Source organism: Brienomyrus brachyistius, chromosome 24 (assembly GCF_023856365.1).
Source record: "Brienomyrus brachyistius isolate T26 chromosome 24, BBRACH_0.4, whole genome shotgun sequence".
NCBI classification, from domain to species: domain Eukaryota; kingdom Metazoa; phylum Chordata; class Actinopteri; order Osteoglossiformes; family Mormyridae; genus Brienomyrus; species Brienomyrus brachyistius.
This window is the reverse complement of record NC_064556.1, coordinates 8,102,876-8,129,413: the sequence shown is the minus strand read 5'-3', so window position 1 is coordinate 8,129,413 and position 26,538 is coordinate 8,102,876. Positions and strand designations below refer to the sequence as shown.

Genomic DNA, 26,538 nt, shown 5'->3' with positions numbered 1-26,538 from the left:
CGTTTGCTTTCATGAGAGCGGCCGAGTGACCCAGTGACACCGCCGGGGAGACCTCCACTTTTTTCACAAACAGGCTGGCCCTCAGTATTTTCAGCTCGTAATCGGTGTCATTTCTACACATGAGACTAAAGTCGCTTTTAGCCTTTACAAACTTTAAGCGTATATCCACGTTGTTTAACAGCATTCGTTCGCTGAAAAAAATATCGGCGTGTATAGGACCCATCAGAGAAAACTCCTGAGAGTTTCTACAGAAGGCGGCTCGCTTCTGTAACCCCACGTTGGGGCCCTGCGCTGAGACGTCCACGCTATCCAAGTCGCCCCCGACGTCTTTGTACCAGAGCCCTACCGAAAACTGACTCTCTAGCGTATCCGTAGAAAAATTGAGCAGGGTCTCTATGACTGACCTATAGGGGTGCGTGGCCGACGAAGAACTGATCAGGACGTCGTTCAGACTCACATCCAGCTGGGAGAATATGCCGTTTAGCGGGTACTGTATAATACCGCAGGGGTCGGCGTCAACCAGGGGGGCTCCATCGGCCCTAACGATCTTGAGCCTTAGATATAGCAGTGTAGAGTTGAGGTCCACATAGAAATTGCCCGACCCCGGTATTAGGAAATCCAAAACATCCTGATCGGTAATGGAATTTAATGGGTTGATTTCTACATAATTGGTCTGATCTATGGATAATTGCGTCATAGGGGCCGCAAACAGGTCCAATTCAGATTTGGTACATTCAGCCGAGAGCCGGTGAGCTAGAGCCATTCTTGTTTACGCTGCGTTTTCTCTCTCTTAAAATATGTCCCCGGGGGGTTTCCTGTTTCTCTTGGCGGATGGAGACTTGGGAATCCTGACGCCTCTGCCAGATTTTTTTTTCTTTTTTTTTTTATGACCTTGCAGCAGGGCTAGAGGTGCTTGGGCTCTCTTTCTACTCCCCCTCCGAGAGAGGAACAGCAGACCCGACCCTTCCTGCTTGGGGTCACCTGTGTTTGTAAAACGGCCGCTGACTACAGAGCTGACTAGATCCGATCCTATTCCTTTGACCGCCGATTTCAAATGAGGTTTCGCTATATCGACCCCACGCTTAAGAAAGGGTAAAACGAATCTAAAAGCCCTACTGAGCATGGACCCCAACCCACGCCCGTACATCACGGGGCTCCCCGCAAAACCGGGGAGCCCATGTCCCGCCTGACTGGTGTAATACGTAATAAATCTCTGTGGATTGTGGTACGCCATGCTCCCCCCCCAACACCTGCGCTTTCTCTTGTTTTGTTTTTTAAACGGGCCGAAAGTGCAGTTTGACGATCGTTTTTCCGTAGGAGAAATTAATCAGAGTATTCTGATCGTTCTTTATCTCGATATGCAAATTCTGTAGGCTCTGCTTGTTCACCGGTACGTACTGCAGCTTGTGGAACGGCAAAGTGACTACGTCGCCGAACGCACCGTCTATTTTAACGGTTCTGAGGAGCGGGACTACAAATTCCCCCACGTGCTGCGGTTCCACGATGTTACAGTAGACGTACATATTGTAGAATCCCGCGTGAATGTCGCCCGGGTAGGGTGAGGTCGACCCGCTACCTCCTCCTAGGTTATACCACTGACCCGGCTCAAAGCCCAGCATGTAGGCCAGAGTAGGTTTAAATTGGATCTTGTATTTATGGTTTCCCGTCATATTAACCCTTCGTGTAATCTCGCTGTATGAGAAGGAAACTTCGGTACCTAATTTTTTTAACGTAGCGTTGATTTCTGTCACAATCTGTTTCAGAGATTCATAATAGCCCACTTTAATTTTCCGAGGAAAAAGGTAAGGTAGGTCCACTAAAGGATCGGCCTCTCTCTTTGCCTCCGCCTCCGTATCCCGCAATTCAAAAGTATTTTCCGGGTGTGTAACATTTCGCCACGTGTAACAATACATGATTTCAGCCAGAGCTACTTCGTAAGGCCCCCGTAGCTCTATAGGTCGCGAGAGCATCACGGTGTAATCCGAACTCTGGTTATCGGGGAAGATGGAGAGACAAGAGTTTGACGGTAGCGTGAGGTAAAAAGAGGGGCGGGCGTCCATTTTCTTTTTTTTTCTTTTTTTTCTCTTTTTTAAAAAATTAAACCTGTATCAAGTCCGACCGCGGTATCCACGAATCGAACCTCGAGGGCCAACCCTGCCAATGTACTAAAATCCACTTTTTCCCCTTTCTGTCGGTCTTTGAGCCTATAACCTTCTCGACCTTGAACGCGCGTCTCGGAGATATTTTGACTTTCTGCAGCTCCGCTTCATAGAATGTTCCCTCGAGTATTTCACCGCTCACGTCCCTCAATTTATACACCGGTGGGGATCTGGGTACACGTTCGCATATGACAAAGTACTCGTCCGTAAATGTCTGCTCGTACTTTTTGTCAAATATCTGACTGTGCTTGGAGACTCTCACAGTGTCCCCTATGTTAAACTTAAAACGTGGCCGTGTGCTTTTTTTCTTCAGGGGACCGTATAGATTATCAAATACTAGATGAGCATTATCGGGCCTGACCTCAGCAGGTTTCATTTTAATAGCGCTGTGAAATGACTGGTTGTACCCCTTTATTAGATCGTCCAACACGTCCACATATCGCCGGGTGTTTTTAGCCGTAAAGTACCTGTACATCCTCTCTTTTAACGTTCGATTAAATCTCTCTACGATGGAAGCTTTAAGTTCACTAGCCGTAGTGAAATGGGTGATTTTATGAGTTTTTAAAAGTTTCTGAAAAGTCCCATTTAAAAACTCCTTACCGGCATCCGTCTGTAGCTTGAGGGGGACGCCCCCCTCGGTTAAAATAGAATCAAAGGCCTGGGTTACAGCCGCCCCAGTCTTGTTTCTTAACGCGCGAGCATAGGCTTTTTTAGAAAAAACATCAATCACCGTAAGGAGGTATTTTAACCCGTCGTTGTACGTGGCCAGCCCTTGCATGTCGCATAAATCGGCCTGCCACTGATACATGGCTCTCGGAACAAACACTCTGTTCCTGGGGAAATTCTTTTTAACCGGTTTATGTAAAGTATAACTGTCTTGCATAGACAGCCAGTCTCTGATGTCATCAGCAGCCACTTTTTTCCCCGTATCTTGCTGCACGGCTCTCTGCAGTCTGGAGACACCTCCGTATAACCCCGGTTGGCTGGGGTCATAGTACGAACTGCTCAAGACGCGAGCTGTAGTCTTGGCAACAGACATGCTTTTCACACACTGAGTGGGGGGAGAGCGGGGTGCGGCGTTTTATAGCTGACTGTGGATGGGGGTTGTTAAGAGACTGAGTGAACATCAGTGAAATTTTTGTGTGTTTTTTCTACATTTAACCCATATTGTGTAGTTTGTTTTTTAATTATTATTATTTTACAAAAGAGTTTAGGTGGGGTGGGGATCGAACCCACGCGGACATACGTCCATTGGATCTTAAGTCCAACGCCTTAACCACTCGGCCACCCTGCTCAGCATTTTTACCTGTTATTTACCTGTTAAGACTATTACAACGGTATTCAAGTTTTAATTTTTTTTTATTTTTGCAATTAGTGAAAGATATATATATATATTTTAAAAAAGCTGGTATACAATTTGTGAAGGTTACATTTTCAAAATGCAGGTATACATTTAGTTACAGCCGTGACAGTTGTTGAGGTAGATTAGCGATGTCACATGCAGTAAAGTGGATATAGTGGCTTTTTCAACGATACATGTATGTAGAGTAGAAAGCATCTGATTAACATCGATAGGCTGCTTATCATGAAATTTAAAGGTGACTACATCTACTATTAAAGCGTAAAATACAAAAATGTGATTACAGTCAAATTCATTGTCAGGAATACAAGATAGACAAGCGCGTATGAGACTTTCGGGGGAATGTCTTTCTCCCTCTGACATCAGTTGAGTAAGTAAATCCATCCCCCGCTGATAATTTTCTCCGACTTGAGAAATCTCAAATAACACTCTATGAAAGCAGCAACAAGCATAATCATCCCGACAATCGCTTTTATCAATAGCACGCAACAATAGTGGACTAACTTTTTCTAAAAAAACATTTAACATAAACCGCCGTAAGGGTCTGCTGATACCGTTCCCCATCACAAGATGCTTTTTGTTTTAGTCTCGGGCCTCCCAACGAGTCAGAAATTCTTCTTCCAGGATCTGCTTAAACGCTGGGTTCTGTTCAAACAGATCTTGTTCCAGTCGAGTGATTTCCACCATGCCGTTGCGGGCCTCACGCAGATCGTACAGGATAGCTTCCACTGCCCCCTCCAACCTGCCGGCGGCCGCTCGGATGCCCAGGGTCGATAGAACGTGGGTCAAGGCGGGTGTCAGCCGATCGGTCCAGAGGTCACGCAACACAGAGTCAAAGTGTATGTAAAAGTAATTTCTGCCTGGAGGAAACAGACAAGGGTGTTGTCTTTGACTGGGGTGATCCACCTCGCAGCCGAAGCAGTTTTTCTGCTGATGCTTCCTGATGACTGAGGTTAAAAGGCCCACTATCATAGCCTTAATACAAGCCAGCATCCCACGGCAGAGAGCCGGTCTGGAGAGAAGCGTGCAGATCTCAGGCGTCGGAGGGTCCTCTCCAGGATCAGAGGCCGGTGATGATGGGGGAGTTGGAAGGAGCTCCCCGGGATCAGAGGTCAGGGTTGCTGCTGGAGCCTCATTGTCCCCGCTTTCACCGTCGCTATAATTTGCTGCTGCTGCTGCTGCTGCCATGATGTTTGTGAAAAGGGGTTGTAACAGAGTCCACTTTATATAGCGACGGCGGGTGAGGGGGTGAGGGGGGTCCTTACGGCGTAGGTTTTGTCATCTCTTGCATCTGCTTACGCCCCCGACTCTCCTTAAACATCGCTTGGTAGTAACCAGACTTTTCTTGAATCATCTGCATCCAAATCACAAACGGTATTCTCAGGCCAAAACAGTCGCATTTAGGCCACTGCCATATATTCACCATTCTCTTGTCCAGCTCCCCGGTCGCGTCCCACTTCATAATGGTGGTACGCTGTTTACGAGCATCTCTATAGTGCATCTCCATTCTTCCAGTCTCGACCTCAAGGTCGGGGTCGGTGCTCTCCTCCATCATCGGGGTAACGACAGTCTTCAAGTTTCCCCATTCCGTTTCGGAAAAAGTCACCAGATACGGGTCGTCTTTCGGGGGGTCTGGGCCGTCTCCGGTGACCTGAAAGACGCGCAGTTCCTCCGCAACGTTGTCAAAGAGGCAGACCAGTTTATTCCCGTTGGGCAGCTCCCAGATAGCCCTCGGGTCTTCCGACGGTCGCATCATAGGTACCCGTCTACGTGCCGTATGAATCTTCCTGGGAGCCCCCGGAGGCTGCATAATGGCCTCCTGCTCCTGTTGAGTCTTAGAAGGTGAGGTTGAATCTTTCATTTCGGAAGTCCCAGACATGTCTGTATTTTTTGAAAAGATAGAGTTGGCCCTGCAGCGCGAAGCTCCCTATATTCTACACGGCCTGCTCGTGGGGGCGTGGTACGGATGAAGATGATGCCTCTAGGAGGAGGAAAAGAAAAAAATTGTCTCTGTCACCCCATATCTGCACGGTCATGTATGACAAACAAAACTATAAACAGAATTTACTGGCGGGCAAATTGTCAGACTTGATGTATGACCAGGTGGTACGGCCTTGATGATGCTACTCGTGCCTGTGTAAGAAAATTATCTGTAATTTGGGACGTATGTGAAAACAAAACTTTAAACAGAATTTACTGGAGGACAGAAGTGTCAGACTCGATGTATGGCCCGCGTGGCCGGGTAGGGGGGCGCCTCGATGGCCAGGTGGCACGGCCCTGCAGAATTTACTGGCGGACAAATTGACAGACTCGATGTATGTCTCGACTTATGACCTTTACAAATTGGCGCCATACGCCGATGTGATACAAACGCTTGCGTGAGGAAAAAACACACGGTCAAAACTAGCGCCGAGCGTTTTTATTGGACGATAGACCCTGCACCTCCTCCTCTCATTCTTTGCTCCAACTTTACCATTTTATCCCACAGTCTCTCACAGTTTCTCTCAGACTCGCGCAGCAGCACGCCTCTCAGCTCTCCCGCATCGCTCTCTCCGAGGATTATCCAAAGCCGTGCGGACCTTTCCGCGCTACCGCACCAGTATGTGAATAAGTCCTTTGCTGATTCTCCGAAGCCCGGGGACCTTACCACGCTACCGCACACTGTACGCTCGCGCTCCATCAGGTAACCCAGCCCCGCTCACTCCCGCCCGCGCCCCACAAAATAATAATAATAATAACTTATTCAAGTAACACACGCTCATAAGCACTCTCATCAATATCATTTTTAAAATAATACACACTCATAAGCACTCTCCTCAATATCATTTTAAAATAATAAACATTTAAAATAAGCATTTAAAATAATAAATAATTAAATCCAAATACCATTGCATCACTAACACAACCAACCCATGCCCCCTAAGCCACAATCATTTAAAATAATAAATAAATAATTAAATCCAAATACCATTGCATCAGTTACACAACCAACCCCCGGGGAAGAAGACAAAAAAAAAATATTTAAATAAATAATTAAATCCACATGCTATTGCGTCAGTTACACAACCAAGCTCAACCCACTACAACATAAGCTCCGCCCACTGAACTTTTGAACGTGACCTTTGACCCGACCTGTCATTTTGACAAAAGCGGTATTGCATCTCTCTCTCAACTTATTTGACGCACTCTATTGCGAGACATTATAAAACACTTAATGTGAAAAAGCTTCCTAGCATTTTGGTTTTGATTTTTTTGCCAGGTATTAGTGTTTATGACCAGATATGTCTGAGAGAAATTTGGTGACTATTGATAGCTATTTCGGTACATTAAGCCACGCTATAACGGGAGTCAATGGAGAGGAAAACGTTTTTCACATTACGCCTTTCAGAATGGCCCCAGCTGGCACATCCATATCACAGAGCAGACTCCTTGCAATCTGGAAAAACCGCGTAAATTTTTTTTGTTCCCATTCGCAAGTAAGGCAAGCACCTCTAATCGGGAGCTTGGGTTGGGGGATCGCTAATTGCTTTCACACCGAGCCCTTGCCGGAGCCGGTGCTGATGCTGGAGCTCAAAAAGCTGTCTTGCATTCACACTCATTTGAGTGCCAAAAGGGTAGAATGATGAGGTCAGTGTGTGTGTGCTGCTGTGGGAGGGGCACTGTTTCAGAAGTAAAGACAACAAAGATGGAGGACCATGCAAGATGTGATGAACGCAAAACTTTATTGAATTTAATGCACATGCTTAGATTTTTGTTAGGTTGGCACATCCGTTTAAATAATAAGATGCTGCAGACAGAACCCATGTTTGTGGTACAAGATCAACATTCCTTTTACGTCTCACATCGTCAAAGTGTACAGGCACAACAGCTGGTACGTTAACTATTTAACCTCATGTTAGCTGGTTTTGAATTATGAGAGTATTATATGTTGTTACGATCCTAAGTCTAGGGTTGAGGACCATCAGAAAAGTAAAGGGAAAGGAGAGGGGAAAACGAGACAACCAGGGTATGGGAAAAGGGAACACGGGAAACAAAGGGATCTTTTTTTGTATTTTTTTATATTTATTCACAAAGACTTTCACAAACAATAGGGTAACAGACTTCGGGAGTGACACAGCCAAAACAATAAACAAAACAGCACTACCGAACACATCCAAAACTAAGCTAATTCTAAACGAAAAGAAAACGGGAAAACAAACTGACAAACCTAACTCTGACTCCCTTACCAAACAGTACAGTAAACCACACGCATAAACAAATGGGCAGTCACTCCTTACACATTTAACAGACATGAACATACAGAACACCAAAGCCGAAGCACAGTATCCGAGGGGCGAGGCAAGAGAGGAGTCAGGAGGAAGGCAAGAGATCACAACCAGAAAGCAGTCAAAACCGAAGGCAAAGGTACAGAAGGGCAAGGAAAGAGACAAAAACCAGAAAACCAAAACTGTCATACACGAGTAATCCAAAAGAATGCAAGCAAGCCAACAACAAAAACCAACCAAGAGCAGAGCTCCCGCTACTCTCCCGCCACGACTTTTTAAATCATAAATGCGGAAGTAGCGTCGAAGCTCGGGGCGTGGCCAGGTCCGGGAGGCGGAGTTGAAGGCAGCTGGGCAACGATCAGGATCTGCAGGACAATCCCTCCCCAAACCTTACGGCACGTAACAATGTGTATTGATAGCAGCTTTTATTCAGAGGTGGACATTTCAGGCCCGGAAAATAAAAGTCCAAACCAGGATGTTATTTCAACCAACTGGTTGAGTAATCTGTGACTGTGACTCTTTATACTCAACTGGTTGGTTGAATATTTTTAATTGATTGTGATATTTATACTTCTCTGTTACTCAGATTCATGCATAATTACAAGATTTCACCCTCATGTTTCCATGAAAGATTTTACTGAAAACAACAAGGATTAGAGCCAAACTCCTTTGTGTGATACAGCTATGCTCAGGGACCAGCTTATACCAGGCCAGTAATTACTTGTGAAGCCAGTAGATATTTTTTGTGAAATTGAATGAAGGAGAGATGGCATGTAGGGCATCCGATTGTGTAGCTATCTCTCTCTATATATCTATCTATCTATTGATGCAAAACAAGCTATAATATTCAAATGTATTAACATAACTTTATATAAATCGATTATACTGTGTGACATTTTAGAGTGAAAGTGAAAATTAAAAAAAAACTAAAAGGTAACCAACAAAATGTTTAAAATGATGCAGAAAATAAGAATATCTATACAGCCCTTGTCTTTGCCTGAACACGCAATTCTGAACACAGTACTAACTCTTTGAGAGTAACATTTAATTATCAAAGAGACTACTGTATTTAATTTTACAGTACTGAGAAAACTCCTTTATAATATAATACTTAATAACAAAGACAATTTTGAAAAAACATTAGACATAATGTTCAAAAACAATCAAATTTATTTACCTACAACATGCCAAGTAGGTCTGGACGACAAAACGATAACGATAATCATCGCAATATGATTTCCCCTCCTTGTCCATACGCCAAATGCTCAATAAAATTTAGATATAATTAAAAGACCAAACATGTCCCCGGTGATTGCGTTTTGCATCACAAATTGACTTTGCTTTCTCTGTGACTACTTGTCAGCACAAACACAGCCATGAAAACGGGGGTTTTATTGAACAAATAGCATAATGCAATACAGCAGGTAACTCCGCCATTGCCGGTCCCAAGCCCGGATGAAAAAGGAGGAGGGTTGGGCGTGGGGCTAGCAACCCCACCCCGTGAAAACCCAACCGCTACAGAAACGTTAAAAAGACAAACAGAGACTAACTTCCTGGAAGATGAAGGATCTCTGACAACTCAGAGATGCATGACGCTAGATGGTGAAAACCGAAAGGAAGCCACCAAGTTGACCACCCTTCTTTTGACCAGGAGAACGCTCATCGGCACATGGAATGTCAGGACCATGTACGAGACAGGCAAGACGGCACAGGTAACCGCCGAGATGAGAAAGAACAACCTGATCATGCTGGGCATCTGTGAAACCAGATGGACACAAGTCGGACAGAAAAAACTAAGGACAGGAGAACTGTTGCTGTACTCCGGACATGAAGAGAGTAACGCACCCCATACACAGGGAGTAGGCTTCATGTTGTCCAAGCAAGCACAGAGGGCACTGATTGGATCGGAGGTGCACGGCCCCAGAATCATTACAGCATCCTTCAGAACAAAACACAAGAAGATTAAACTCAACATCATCCAGGGTTATGCCCCAACCAACGACTCTGATGAAGAAGACAAAGACCAGTTCTACAACAGACTGCAGAAAATCATAGGGACATTTCGAGCCAGAGACTTCAGCGTCCTTATGGGGGATTTCAACGCCAAGATTGGACCTGACAACACAGGATATGAACAAGTCATGGGGATCCACGGTGTAGGGAATCCACTTGCAGAGTCTCCGCAGTTTCAGCAAAATGATGGTTTATTGAACAGTAAAAATAATACAATGTAATACAGTGTAGAGAGACACACCGGGTACTGAAAGGCAGCTCAGATACGAATTGAAGACAGTTCTTCACCCCCCTTTATACCCCAAAAAGCCCTCCCCACCAAGGTGTTGTGAGTGAATTTACATATAAAGAGTGACCCCCTGGAGTGTGAGGATCCTGAGACGGGGACGAGACAGGACAGGGTGGAGACTTTTATGATCATTGTAATGAAATTCTTATCACCTTATCTTATCCTTATCACCCTAGTGGTGCCAACTGGAACCCCCATTCTCTCCCTGGCTTCCCCCATGATCATAAATTCCTAACACTGTCTGCATTCAAATGATCAACCAAGAACGGGTTGGGAGTGATGAACGATAATGGAAAGAGATTTGCGGAACTGTGTGCGCTCAACAACCTGGTTATTGGAGGCAGCATCTTTCCTCACAAGCGGATCCACAAAAGCACTTGGGTATCACCGGACAGTTTGACAGAAAACCAGATTGACCACATCTGCATTGGCAAGAAGTTTCGAAGATCCCTTCAGGACGTTAAAGTTAGAAGAGGAGCAGATGTGGCTTCCGACTATCACCTAGTAGTAGCCAGCATACAGCTGAAGTTGAAGAACTGGAAGGAAACAACACAGTGTAGAGTAAAGTACGATGTCAGCTGTCTAAAGGTCTCCAATGTCAGGGAAGAGTTTGGACTTCAGTTGAAGAACAAGTTTGAGGTACTACAAGACCTGCACAAGGAAGAGGAAGGAAATAGTGTGCAGGGCAGTTGGGAGGCAGTTAAAGAAACACTAAGGACAGCCTGTCACGAAGTGGTTGGAATGAAGAAACCTAATCACAAAGAGTGGATCACAGCAGGGACTGTAGGAAAAATAGAAGAGAGAAAACAGAACAAAATGGCAGTCAACAACAGTAGGACTAGGACATCCAAAGCCAAGGCCCAAAAGGAATACGCGGAAGCCCATAGAGCAGTAAAGAAGAGCATTAGGAAGGACAAGAAAGACTACATATATGGACTGGCAGCTGAAGCGGAACAGGCAGTGTATAATGGAAACATGAAACAACTGTATGACACAAGACAAAGACAAGGAGGGAAAGGCCATCACAGGATTAGAACAGCAGATGAATAGATGGTCTGCACATTTTGAGGAGCTTCTGAACAGACCAGTACCATCAAACCCCCCAAACATCAACCCAGCCACCGAAGATCTCCCCATCAACTGCAGCAGGCCAACAAGGGAAGAGATCAGGAAGGCCATCATTCTGATGAAGAACGGGAAGGCAGTAGGACCTGATGACATACCAGCAGAAGCCCTGAAGGCCGACCTGGAAGCTTCGGTCGAGATGCTGTACCCCCTTTTCGAGAAGATTTGGGAAAAGGAAGAGATACCGACTGACTGGAAGGAGGGTTACCTAGTCAAGCTTCCAAAAAAAGGGGACCTCAGTAACTGTAACAACTACAGAGGCATCACACTCCTGTCAGTGCCAGGCAAGGTCTTCAACCGGATCCTCCTAGAGCGGATGAAGGACATCGTCGACCCAAAACTACGAGACGAGTAAGCAGGTTTCCGACAGAACCGATCATGCACAGACCAAATCGCATCGCTGCGCATCATAGTAGAGCAGTGCTTGGAGTGGAACACACCATTGTACATCAACTTTGTCGACTATGAGAAGGCGTTCGTCAGTGTGGATCGAGAGACTCTCTGGAAGCTCCTCCGGCACTACGGCATCCCAGCCAAGGTGGTCAACCTGATCAAGAGCTCATACGAGGGAACAATCTGCAGAGTGATCCACGGAGGGCAGCTCACCAACAGCTTCCAAGTGAAGACAGGAGTCCGACAGGGGTGCTTGTTATCCCCGTTCCTCTTCCTCATCGCTATCGACTGGATCATGAAGACATCCACCAGTGAATGCAGAAATGGAATCCAGTAGACCTTGTGGAGCCAATTGGAAGACCTAGACTTTGCAGACGATCTCGCTCTTCTCTCCCACAGTCAGCAGCAGATGCAAGAGAAGATCAATGTGCTGGCAACCACATCATCACAGGTTGGACTCAACATCCACACGGAGAAGACCAAGATTCTTAAGACCAACTCCAACAGCAACAACCCAGTCACCGTGAATGGAAGTTCCCTGGAGGAGGTACAGTCCTTCACCTACCTGGGCAGCATCATCGACCAGCAGGGTGGAACAGATACAGACATCAAGGCAAGGATCGGCAAAGCAAGAGCCGCCTTCATCCAGCTCAAGAACATCTGGGCTTCCAGAGAACTGACCTTGACCACCAAGATCCGTCTGTTCAATTCCAATGTGAAGTCAGTATTGTTGTATGGGGCCGAAACCTGGAGGACAACCAAAACCAACATCCGAAGAATCCAGACGTTCATCAACACCTGTCTCAGAAAGATTCTCCACATCCGCTGGCCAGACACCATCAGTAGCACCAACCTATGGGAAATGACCTACCAACCTTCAGTAGAAGCAGAAATCTGGAAGAGAAGATGGGAATGGATAGGGCATACCCTCCGCAAACCACAAACCAACATCACCAGACAGGCTCTCAGATGGAACCCCCAAGGCAAGCGGAAGAGAGGCTGTCCAAGAAACACCTGGAGACGAGACCTCGAGGCAGAAATGACAAGGATGGGCTACACCTGGAGTCAACTAGAAAGAATGGCCCAGGACAGAAACCTCTGGAGATCTACCTTTGGCAGCCCATACCCCGGAAGGGGTGGAGGGCGAAAATGAAATGAATGAATACAGCAGGTAGGCAAACAACAGGCAAAACCATGAAAACAAAATTGCGACTCACTGGGAGAGCAGCTGAGTCCAAAGCAACCCTTTCAATAAAGGAAATCCAAAAGGAAGGTCTATAGTAGTACAGTATAGTAGTATAGTAGTTCATGAGAAATTCTGACAGTAACAAGAGAATGCACAGAGAATTAAGAAATAATGAATACAGCAGGGTTTTTCAGCAGTGATTAAAATAACCTGTTCATCTTCTGTCTTAGACTCCTGACATGTGAAATACTGTTAGTAACAGGCAAATGACTCATGACTCATGAACCATTCGCGATATTTTTTGAGCCCACACGGTGCTTTCGGTGTCCTTTTTCAGGCACGCTTTGAGCCCATTCTTGAAGAGAGAGCTCCATCTAGTCGGGTCAGAAAATAGAGCAGATTGTTCCGGAAGCGTCATTTTAGCAATGTTTTTATGAAAGTCCGAAAATACCTGCTCCACATTTCACTTCTTCGGAATAGCAATGGTAGACTGACAGATGAGGCAAATGCACTTTGAATATGACACTGTGAAAAAAAAGTCCTTCCATTCCGTATGGAAGTGGTAGGTTTTTGGCTTTGTACTTGGTCCAGTTCCCCCATTCATTTTTATACCGTTAAGTTTAGTAGAAATAAATTGGAGGCTAACTTGGCGACTTGGTAGCTAGCTAGAATTTTGCAGCATCTGGTGCGGTTGAACGCGTCATCCATCCTCTATTTTTTAATGCCATATGATCTACCCACACTACTTTTCAATCAATCAGCAGATTGTGATTGATGTATTTGTCAGATCTTATTCGGGCTTGAGAGCATAGAAAACGCATGGTCAAAATAATTGCAACATACGGTAAAAGATTTAGCATACCTCCAGTTTAGCATTTCCATCATTGCGTTGAAAGTTGATCGTCAAAGATGCCTGTGTCTGTTTGAAGCTTTCAGATATGTCTGTATTTTGTGCTCGCCACTCGCTCACTTAATGAAGCGTGTGGTGGGATTTCCCCCTCTCAGCAGGGCGTTTCCATCAGGACAACTAGACATTATTCTACCAAAGTTTTTTAATGCGTATTTGATGCTTAATTCTAAATGTAGCTTACTCGATACTATTAAATGTAATTAAATAACAATGTCCACCTTCTTTAAATAACAAAATAACAGTTACTGTTAAACTGTTTTATTCCTTGTTTGAATCATCAGTGGCTATGCCCTGCTCATTTTCAAAGACAGAGTGGCATGTTGCCTCTTGACTAAACTTTTGTAAAGTTACCCCTTAAAGCACTTTGAGTAAAATGTTTCATAGTGTGTTTTATGCTTATTTTAGAATAACACATTAACTAAATAACAAAAATATACCCTAAATTCTACAATCGTTCCATGTACTGTACCTCCTCTCAACCCATCCATGATTCGTGCTATAACTTCACACTTCTGTATGCCTGGGCGTCTTGTAACAGCTATAGTGTAAATCAGTATCCTGTAATATGCTGTAAAACAATGCTAGCCGATATAATTTCACCCTAAAACAGGATGACAGTGTTTTTACCGTTAGAAAATAACGTAGTATTTAAAATAGCATGCTGACAAGCATAACTAATGTTTTTTATCCCTAAATTATTAAGATAACTAAGGCATTATTCTACCAAAGTTTAAAAAAATTTTGCTAAAGGGCTGCAGGTTTAGTCTGCCTGTTACGCTCAGCTCGCACACTGTGAGTCCCGCCCAGTTCCTGCTCTCATTGGACGACTTCGCCGGAGATACATGACCAATAGGGAATCTGACTGAGGCAAGCGTAGGCTGGACGTTATCCCCGCCATGTTTTTTCTTTCTGCTTTTAGAACGTGGGTTTAGTTGTATCAGGAAGGAAGAGCGATATACCGTGCTGGGAATCTTTGGTTGTGTGCGTTCAGATACCCGTAAGTTTCTACATGTGCATTGTACGAGGGTGTTTATGTTGGGATATTATATACAGTTAATGGTAAATGAGCCCCTTAGGTGCGGTGAACGTTTTTATTTTAGAACTTGCTGCGTAGATTTACGTTGCATTTACCTCGGATGTCATGCAATGCCTATGTTTATTTTAAAAGGTTTATATTTACCTACTTATTTATTCCAGCAAGTCTGATTTATATTACTTTGTGTATTATGATTGTTTATCCTGTTAAACTTGCGGGATGGCTGCTTAAAGTTACTGTAAGATAACGGTGAAGGTAATATTGTGAACTGTTTATTTGACACTGGACTCTGTATTCATGTATATAACGGATTTATATTCTTTATTCTATTTTTTGTTATTTCTACTTTCAGGACCACACATACTAGTACAGAGCCCTTGTTCCAAGCCTTTATTAAAAGTTCCGGAGAATATACTTTGCATTCTCATTGGATGTACCACAGCGGACACACCTCTCTCACCAGTCAGTGGTAGTAGGCTAGTTCTGCACAACAAAAATGTTTCGGTGTATGTTGATACATACTACTCACTAGTTCCTACCGCCACTCATTCTTGTTGCCTAATTGATTTATATCACACTCATCCTAATTTAAAATTTCACTATAACAAAACAATCCTTGTATAATTTTAAGAATAGCATGAACTATATATGTCTGGTGTTTTTTGATGAAGAACGTGAGGTGGGGGTGTTAGGGACCCTGTAATACCTATCTTATGCAGGTATGCCTGCTGTCGGCTGGAGAGAATTACAACTGTTTCGCAGACCAACCCTTGGGTGCACGCTTGTGCGCATGTCCAGGGCTTTGCAGCTCTTGTGGAGTGTTTGTCTCGCCTAAATTTTTATACCAATTTAAAATAACACAATTTTGCCAATTTAACAAATACAGCTAAAGTTTTTTATACCTTTAAGCATAACAAAAACCGTCAATGTCTTTTCTTTAAAATTTACAAGTCTATTTCTGTCTGGTTTTTCATGATAAGGTGCGTGAACGCCTACAGTAAGTTAGTGTGCTTTGGTGTTTTGATACGCCTTGCGTGACCACTTTCACAGACCTAAAGTTAAACTCTAAAGCATCCGACCTCCGTGGTGTGTGCTTGTACATATGAGCATGAACAAACATTTAATGAAAAACTGTGTTTATTAAAATAACTAAGTCTGTATTATGTCAAAGTTTTGAAAAAATATGTTTTTGATGCTTGCTGCTAAATGCTGCTTACTAGTTCCTATCTGGCCTACTCCCTGTTTAAAATATTACTGGGGCCGACAATGTTATTATCCGCACTGATTCGGGGTAATGCTGTATGTTCATTTAAACAAGTATCGTTATTCCTATTGTAACGCCGACTTTGGGGTACTTCAGCGTTATCCTTATTTCAGGCCGTGGGTACAGAGACGACGCGGAGACAACGTATTGTGCTGAACATGGAAGACTGACTCTCCCTTTATTTTCCCGCGCCCAAATATATATACAAATAGTCCCGGCTCCTAACCACAAGAACACTATTGCTCCGCTCCCAAAGCGTCATATAGTTCCCTTATCTTTAGGTACTATATAAAGAATCAAAACTAAAATAAACATGAAATTATAAAGTAATTAATCTTAATGAAAATGAAATATCCTCTTACATTCATCCCCCTCTTCAAAATGAAATGTCCTCATTTCAAAATAAATATAAAAAAATAATAATAATAAATCACATCTCCAAAGTGAAAGAGAAAGAAAAAGAATTAAGTGCCGCTCTGTTAGTGGACAATGAAGGAACAGTAACAAACAGCATGTGAAGCTAAAACCCTAAAAAAATAGCACATATGAGCCAAAGTGACTACAAATAACAGCATAACCTTACATGAACACAACAGGTCCCAGCACTATCAACACAAAATGAAAGCTTTCGTTGTAAAAAAAAATATATATCAGCCATCAAACACAATGTGATGCACGTTAAACTGTCACCATAAATATGTACCCTGTTATATATATCAAACTTAGGGGTGTCACAGCAAAAATCGCTGTGGTCTGCGAACAACCCGTCCCAAACGAGTCATAGACAAGCCTTGTGTCCCAGACTGTTCATTATGATGTGGCAGAGCTCGTGAGCTACATCGTGAAGGTCTCCTTATGAAGGGGACGCCGGGTCGACCAGTGTCAGAAGCCTGCCTGGTCTCAGTTTGTCTTCGGTAGAAGGGGAGTGAACCAGATAATGCTGTATAAGCAGGGCGAGTGTCCATATGCTGTGGAACCACTGATTGGCGTACTCTTGCCAAAGGTTCATCCCAGGTGGAGCGATACGGTTTTAGACGATCATAGTGAACAACTTTCAGTCCAGCGTGAGGACGTCTTAAATCCAAAAGCTTATAGAGCAGTCCCGTGTCATCCGACGAGACAATTTTATAAGGTCCAGTCCAGTTTGGCTCAAGTTTCTTCCTCTGAGCAGTGGGATCATCAATCCACACAAGCTTTCCACACTGATAAGGTTCAAACTGCATATGCTTGTTAAAGTAGTACTCACGTTTAAGTCTCTGTTCCTCACGATGGGAGTGAACAGCTTGAAAAACCACGTCAAGCCGCTTTACCAGGTCTGTGGCATAAGTCTGCGGTGTTAGTGACTCCCCTGGGACAGCAAGAGATACAGCAGCCGGTAGGCGAGGCTCTCTGCCATGAGCAAGAAAATAAGGTGAGTATCCAGTGTCAGAGTGCGGTGTGGAGTTGAAGGAGAGAACCACTGCTGGCAAATAGTGATCCCATTCACCACCATGTTGATGAACAAGTTTTGCCAACTGGTCTTTCAAAGTCCTATTAAATCTCTCAACCATCCCGTTCCCACGAGGGTGGTAAGGTGAGGTCCTTTTCTTTTTGATGTTTAGTCGCTGACACATTGTCTGGATGATTTCCGATTCATACTGTCTTCCCTGATCCGAAAATAGCTCCTCTGGAACTCCATGTTCAGGGATGTACTGTTCACACAACAGTCGCGCCACAGTAGAAGCTTTTTGATCAGCCATAGGAAATGCCTTGACATATTTCGTAAAGTGGTCTTGTACTACCAACACATATCGATATCCTTGCGATGTCAAAGGTAGCTCAGTAATATCCGTACACACAAACTGAAATGGTCTGTCTGCCTGTAGGGATCGTAAGGGAGCTCTATGCCGTGGTACTGGTTTCCTATAAGCCTCACATATCTCACACAAATCACAAAACTTGTCAATATCAGACCTCATGTTTGGCCAGTAGCACATAGAAAGAGCTTTTTTGAACGTCCGATCAGAGCTGTAATGGCCAGAACAAGGATTACCATGTAGAGTGCTCATTACTTCATTAGTGAGTGATTTGGGAATTAGCACTTGCAAGACTGCTGGCTTCCCTGGTGCAACTTGGGCTTTACGACAGAGCAAGTCATTACAAAGTACGAGCTTTGGGAACTGCCACCATAGTTTTCTTTGCATCGCCCCTTTCACATGTCTAAGACAAGGTCTTTTGCGTTTCTTTACCCACGTGTACACTTCTGAAAGCACAGGGTCGGAAAGGTGCTCAGATAGCATATCCTGTCCCTGACTAGAAAATGTGTGTTCCCATAAGTCCAAATCATTATTAGATGTCTGACCAACAGAACTGTCGGTATCTGCTGCACAAACCTGAGCTGTAGTACTGGCCATGGAAGGAGGCTGGATGGGTGAAGTTTGAAGCACTGGAACTGTAGGAGTTCCCAATTTGAAAGATGGTTGACCATCCTGTACGGACCATGATGTACCCTCTGGGACCTCTGGGCCCTGTTGTGGGAGAGGAATCCTGGACATAGCATCTGCGTTGGTGTGCTTCTTCCCATCCCTGTGTATTATTGTCCACTGATAAGGATCCAGTTCTAAAGCCCAACGACTTCGGCGTCCAGTGGGGTCAAGTGTGACATCCAGTTTTCTTAAACTGAGAAGTGGGCGGTGATCAGTTATGATCGTGAATGGAGTACCACTCAAGTAGTGTCTGAAATGCCTGACTGACCAGACAATGGCCCAAAATTCTTTGTCAAATGTGGACCATTTCTTTTCTGTGTGGGTCAAAACATGACTGGCATACGCGATAACTCTTTCTCGTCCATTTTGAACCTGAGAGAGCACAGCACCAACTGCAAAGTTTGATGCATCAGTACTTATGATAAATGGCTGATGAAAGTTGGGGAAAGCCATTACAGGAGGAGAGGTGAGTGCCTCCTTTAAAGTCTGAAAAGCATCTGAGCACTCTTTTGTCCAGTCAAATGACACCTGTTTTTGTGTGAGTCTGTGAAGAGGATGAGCAATAAATGCATAGTTGTGCACAAAACGTCTGTAATAAGAACACAAACCCAAAAATGCCCGTACCTCCGAGGCTGATCTCGGAACAGGCCACTCACAGATGCGCTGGCTATTCACTGGGTCCAATGCCAATCCATCACGTGAAATAATGTGTCCCATGTATTTGACTGCAGACTTGCAAAACTCGCATTTCTTTGGGTTGAGCTTTAAACCTGCTTGTCGGAATCGTGTAAGAATGTCGGTCAAATTCTGAAGATGTTCATCAAAGTCTCGTCCCATACAAATTATGTCATCAAGATAAATGACACACGTTGTCCAGTAAAGGCCTCTCAGAACCAATTCCATTAGTCTCTGAAAGGTTGGTGGTGAGTTTTTGAGACCCATTGGCATAACTTTGAATTGGTAGAGACCATCACCTGTTGTAAAAGCTGTTTTGGGCCTGTCAACAGGATCTACTTCGACTTGCCAGTATCCACTAGACATGTCCATGGTAGAGAAAAACTGGGAGCCAGACAGTGCATCCAAACTATCATCTACTCTTGGGAGCGGATATGCATCAGTGATGGTCACCGAATTCAGTTTTCTAAAATCAACGCAAAATCTATATGTACCATCCTTCTTTTTCACCATAACCACTGGGCTGGCCCAGGGGCTCATGCTGTCTTCAATCAGATCATTAGCTTTTAGGTCCTCCACCTGCCGATGGATTTCCACTTTCATGGAGGGTGAGGTACGATAGGCTCTTTGTGAGATGGGAATGTCACAGTTAGTTGTAATTTTGTGCGTGACCAGGTTTGTCCGTCCAAAGTCGTGTGGGTGCTGACTGAACACATCCGAGAACGAATTTAGGGTGTCTTTCAGTTGTTCAAGTTGCCTGTTAGTCAAGTCAGTGTTGGAAAAATCCTGCAAGTCATATACATTAGATACTACAGGCATTGGAATGTTTACATTGCCAATGGAACTGTCCATTACAGTGTACTCATCTCTTGTACAGCTAGAGGTTGCATAAAATGTCCCTATCTGCATTCCATCATGCAACATGACTTCTTCTGTGCTTGGGTTAGCCACTTTGACATTAGTAAAACCCTGTTCAGCTTTTGCTACAGTCCATGCAAAACCAGTAGATGCCTGAGTACTGTAGTAAGGCTCAAAGACACCTACATAGCCAGTGGGTACCAGCCCTTTAAGAGATGAATCCAATTTAGCAGTAATAACCATCTCTGACATAGGGGGAATAGTAACTGTAGAAGACACAGTCACCTCAGTCAGTTTAGGAACATACTGTTTTGGACTAACTAACGGAACCACCATTTCACCTACTAAGAGAGACATGTTACGAGGGTTTACAATTACACCCTTAGAAACCAAAAAATCCCAGCCCAAAATTAGTGGCTTGGTACAGTTTCTAACCACTTGAAAGGTATGTGTCATAGGAATGTGGGCAATATTCAGATTAACAGTGACCGAACCCACAGAATCAAGAGAGTCACCTGTGACACCAGTAAGAGGAATAAACTGCTGTAGAATTGGCTTTCTGCGAAGGGTAGGCGTAGACATCCTGAACTCTTCACTAATAACCGAAACATCTGCACCAGTGTCAACAAAAGCATGTACGACAGTGTCCTCAATAACAATCGACACATATCTACCTAACACATCAACCTCAGATAAACTGTCTTTGAGGACGTCGGTATGTGAAATATCCTTGTGGGCCTGGTGAAAGTCCACAGCTGGCAATTGGCCCTCGTTGCCAACTACTTGTAGTTTACCTTATTAGAGCTGGTGTATGGTGGAGAATGGAACCGTACACGTCCAGGACTTGGAGTGTGTTGAGACTGTCGTCCCTTCTCCCAGCGGTCAGGAGAGCGACCACGCCGTGTGTAGTCTCTGGATGATGGACTGGGGCCACGTGCATTGCGATCAGGCGAACCAGAGTGAGCGCGGCCATCCCATCTGTCATACCGATCCCTGCCATGTCTGAATGCTCTGTAGGAACCATCACAATCTGGGTGACGGTCATGAGAATAGTCTCCATAAGTTGTCCTATTGGAAGTGCAATAATGATGGCAGACTCGTCCATTGTCAGGAGTGAGGCTCCGCTGGCGAGATCTGTAGTCAGATGAACTGCGTTGTGTATGTCTTCGCTGGCTTTGCACATCTAAGTGCAACTTTTCAACCTTGTCAGATAGAGTCTCCAGTGTTTTCTGCAGGTTCCGAAGATCATCAATAGTGGCGGAGTGAACTCCCGGATACGTGGTTGAGTCAGGTAGCTGAGATGATGTTAAAGGTGATACAGCAGGCGAGGCTTGTATGTGGGGGAAACACTGCAGTGTGTTTGCAGTTGAAAACACCCGGCTAGCATGATGAGCATTCTCAATCTGCATTGCAAACTGAAGAGCAGAATCCAACGTTGTCAGTCCTTGTTCATGACAGCGTACCTGGAGATAAGGCTCAATTCCTGCAATAAAACGCCTGAATTTTTCTCCATCCTTAGCATTTCGACCATATGAGGGGAATGCTTCCTCCACCAGCCTGCTAATTTCAGCAGCAAAGACCGGAAGTGCCTCACCAGGCAAACGGGTACGCGCATTAACATAACTTTGGAAGGTTGTGAGATAAGCATGTTGTCCAAAAATCTCTTTAAGTTTATCTTTCACTGCGGTATAATTTGATTTTGTTGTATCTGGTAGGCTATCCCAGTAACTAAAAGCAGCACCACCTAGGCGTGTTGGCAGCAGCTTAGCCAAACTGGCCTCTTCAAAATTTGGAGTAGCTTCCACAGCAACTTCAAATCGTCTGCACCATTTCGTAAAATCTTCTTTTCCATCTCCCATGAAAACATGAGGAAAATCGCCATTGCAGTATTGCCACATTTTAGTATGCACCGAGTCAGAATGAAAAGGAAGTTCGTTCCAAAAATTATTACTATTAGCCATAGTTCATTTTCATACGGAGACGTATGAAACACGTATGGTGCTAAACTGTGCTAGTCTTGCTCACGGTAAAACGCAGAGGAACAGCGTAATAACTTTACCATGCGACCGTCGCGGGCAGATCCACTCACAAGCAGTCCACTTGTTGCGTGAAGCAGGGTGAAAATCCACGGAATTATTTATTTATTTTTATTTTTTTAAAGGCAGTATGCACAATGTCAGTCTCTGTTTCTCGCGAGCATGAACGACAGAGTTCGCCTATCTTCTTTAATCTACAACCGACTGACGTAGTCTCCGTTTAGCTTTAGCTTGTAGCCAGCAGGAGCAAGTCACGGCGAGAGAGCAAGAAGAAGAAAACTTAGAGACGACTCGTTAATCTCCGGCCAGACTTAAACAAAAGTTTGTAATCCACAAACCCGCTGCCACCAGTGTAACGCCGACTTTGGGGTACTTCAGCGTTATCCTTATTTCAGGCCGTGGGTACAGAGACGACGCGGAGACAACGTATTGTGCTGAACATGGAAGACTGACTCTCCCTTTATTTTCCCGCGCCCAAATATATATACAAATAGTCCCGGCTCCTAACCACAAGAACACTATTGCTCCGCTCCCAAAGCGTCATATAGTTCCCTTATCTTTAGGTACTATATAAAGAATCAAAACTAAAATAAACATGAAATTATAAAGTAATTAATCTTAATGAAAATGAAATATCCTCTTACACTATTCTTTTTGTCAATGCTTATAGGGTGTTCTATTTTACATAACACATTGGTCGAAAAGAGTTTCATTACTTAAAACGTTATGGTTGAAGGTTCTTGTTTGAAATAACAGGCCTCGTGTAGCCCTTTCGTTGCCTGACATGTCAAAACATGTTGGCTCTGTTTTTACTGCTATAAAATAGTGCATTTGTTTAAAATAACATGTTAACAAACACAACTATTGCTTTTTTATCATTTAAAAACTCTCATCTCTAGCTAGAAAAGATTTACGAACCCGGACCACTGTTAAAAGCACGCTGATAAAAGTTATTATTCTTAAAATGCATTTAAATGATTTGTTCATAAATACCTGTAATATATTTTATTCTTTTAAAGACTACTGAACCTGCTTTGGTGCCATATGAGTTTACCATGTAGGTCATAGGACAGGCTATCAGTATGGTACATCTGCCTAGCGATTAATTCTAAATGCAGCTTACTAGTTCCTATTAAATGTAATTAAATAATAATGTCCACCTTCTTTAAAATAACAAAAGAACAATATTCTAAATTCTTGACTGTTGGTGACCTGGGCTATAAGAAAAACACACTTCTGTTGCTATAGTCCGAGCGCGTGTGGGATAATACAGTATGCTAAAATTCTTTATTAATTATCATTGGTCAAATGCTTTATAACACATTTTATACTTATTTTAACATAAGAATTCTACCAAAGTTTTAAAAATGTTTTTATGTATGTTTATACGTGCCGCTCACTAGCTCCTATAGCAATTAAATACAGCAGTCCGGACCGATTCCAAAGAGACAGCGGGGTAAGGCCTGTACAATCTGCCATAATCATGTTGCGAGAATATGTTACCTCGAGTCCAATGCTTACCTTGTCTCGCCAGCTTGTGCTGTGCCCATGTCATCAAAGTTAGAAAAAATGCCAGCAGTTGAAAATATTTCTCTAATTTTTCCTGATAGATTCGAGATGATGGGATCTGTTACCCAGAGTGCACTGCTTCTACTACCTCGCTGACTTGCGAGGCGCCCTCTGTTGGGTTAGGCAGAGGGGCCATCTCTGGATGGAACGCACCCCTTGCTGTGTCTTGTTTTATGAAATCTGCAAAACTTTGTTGGTTACCTTCCATATTTGAATCTCGAAGCAATAGTTAATTTACACTTCTAGTTTTAAAAAAATGTTTTGATGTATGATTTTAAGAATGTAGTACTTTTAAAGTTGCACATAGTTCCGAGACAAAAGCTGAGCATACTGCCCCCAAGATTTTCGGTGGTACTGCATCTCACGTATGCGTAGCGCTAATTCCATGCGTAGGTGCACAAATGACACATGCAATGAATGCAGAATACACGTGGCCGCCACGATGCTTAAGCAATCGCATTGTGATTATCGAGTTTTAACCGCCCTTAGAACTGTCGCCCCTTACCGGGCAGCTTCTGTAACCGCTCACTCCCAGTGGAGTTGGATGTATATTTGCATAGCATGATCGCTCATTTTAACAAGGATTGGCAGCGTTATTCCTTCATTCTTCTCTAAATGCTTAGGATGTTTTATTTTAAATAACATATTAGCTGAAAAAGAGCTTCATTACTTAAAAACGTTATGGTTAACGGGGCTTATTTGTGTGTATTATAACATCGGCCACGTGTGTCCCCGTTGGTGTCGCCATTTTGAAATGTGTATCTGCGTGAGTGTGCGTGTTCTCAGTGTGCATGCATGAGTGTTGGGCCGACTCTGAAAATCATTTCACCCGCGATGTTCAAACAGACCGGACGCACAGACCAGAGCTGCAGGACTCACTCATTTCGCCTTTCAACTACCGTCAGTGTCGGACTTAAAGGTTATTCCTCCTAAAAGCTTGCTAGTTAAATACTTTCTTCAACCTAACAACAAAATAAATACCGATAAAGTCTTTCTTCTTCTTCTTTTAACATGTTGGTTAAATATAGTGAGTTTAAGTGCTTTCTTCTTTTAAAATATGCAAAGTGCTGGGACGCTTGTGCCTACTCCTAACAGTACATAGCTGCGGCTGAAGCCCCGCTGAATGTGTATGTGCTAGCTTACATTCATCCTGCTATATGTTTTATTATTTCTTAAAAACGTAATTAAAAATAGCACACAAATAAATACATGTAATGTATTTTTATTCTATTGAAGTTTAACGTCACCCCTTATCTCCCAAACCATATGACACCCTATCCGCAACATGTGTAGCATGTATGATACCACATATGGACATAACCCCTCGACTAATCAGAATAAGGGATATGCACCCTCCCGCTTATGATGTCATAAACGGAGCCCTACTAAGCTCCGCCCAAGGTACCAGGTAATAATTTTTAGTTTCAGCCCATTAACATGTGCCACCCTCTTTTTAAAGGGGCCAAAATTAATTGGACAATTCACTTAAAAGCTATTTCATGGACAGGTGTGGGCAATTCCTTCGTTCTTTCATTATCATTTAAGCAGATAAAAGGCCTGGAGTTATTTGAGGTGTCTTGTTTGCATTTGGAAGATTGAGGTGTGAACATACAACATATGGTCAAAGGAACTCAGTATGCAGGTGAAACTGGCCATCCTGAGGCTACGAAAACAGAAAAAAACAATTAGAGAAATTGCCACAACATTAGGAGTGATAAAATCCACAGTTTGGTACATCCTGATAAAGAAAGAAAGCATTGGTTAGCTCAGCAACACAAAAAGACCTAGACCTCCATGGATGACAACTGTGGTGGATGATCATAGAACCATTTCCATGGTGAAGAGAAACCCCTTTGTAACAGCCAACCATGTGAACAACACTCTCCAGGAGGTAGGCGAATCAATATCCAAGTCTACCATCTAAAAAAGCCAGCACAGTTCTGGAACAGCATTCTTTGGACAGATGAAACCAAGATCAGCCTGTATTAGAATTATGGAAAGAAAAAAGTATGGAGAAGGGCTGGAACAGCTTATGACTTTGCATGACTGCCATTGGCACTGAGTCTTTAGTGTTTCTTGATGATGTGTGTGATAGAAAATATCATGATTATGCTAATCAGTAATCAATAATGAAATTTATAATGGTGCTGTTGATTCACACGTAATGGTTGAAACAATATAATCTCACTTGAATCAGTTAAAATGTATGAAGCGCAATGTACTAATGCAAGTTTGCTTAAGTAAGGGATTTCTATTTTCTATTAAAGAACTAATATGTTTTCCATAATGAAGCTTGTTCAGCCATGACCTGAGAAGTAAGCTGTTGCAGAAGATGCATGTATGTTATTGGATAAAGAATAATGTAGAAAAAGAGAAAAATGGGAACATATGGGAAGTGAGATAAAGTAATTGGATAAAATTAACTTGCAAAAAGGAAATTCCCAAATAGATGGACTTGTTCTGAGTTGATAATTGAGCCCCAAGTAAGCAGAAGTAACTTGTGTCTCTAGATATCCGAGCTTTTCTTGAACTGTCTGATGACTGGCGCGTTTTTGGCTATAAGAGATGTATGCACTTGTTGTTCGGGGAGCAGAACACAAGACACATGATTGCTGAGTGTCTGTTCCCTTTGAGCTCATCGAATACTAAAGATTGTCAAACACTTAAACATCCGACTTCAAGAAATTTCTTCCACATGTGACATAGGATGGAAGCAGCCGAAGGAATGGTGAGGTTTTCAGAGACATCATGTCTGCTCAAATCCAGCCAAATGCAGCCAAACTGATTGGGCGCCGTTTCATAATACAGATGGACAATGACCTAAAACACACAGCAAAAGCAACCCAAGACTTTATTAAAGCAAAGAAATGGAATATTCTCGAATTGCCAAGTGAGTCACCTGATCTCAACCCCACTGAACATGCATTTCACTTGC

General features: G+C 43.5%; 1 protein-coding gene and 1 non-coding gene across 3 annotated transcripts in view; one reads left to right on the top strand and one right to left on the bottom strand.

Moving 5' to 3' along the window:
- The window catches only part of LOC125720161 (interferon-induced protein 44-like), a 518,912-nt gene that overhangs the window by 147,647 nt on the left and 344,727 nt on the right, over nucleotides 1-26,538 (top strand). The window lies entirely within an intron of this gene.
- Nucleotides 3,371-3,453, bottom strand: trnal-uaa (transfer RNA leucine (anticodon UAA)). Its single transcript has one exon. It is a non-coding gene; the product is annotated as a tRNA-Leu (tRNA).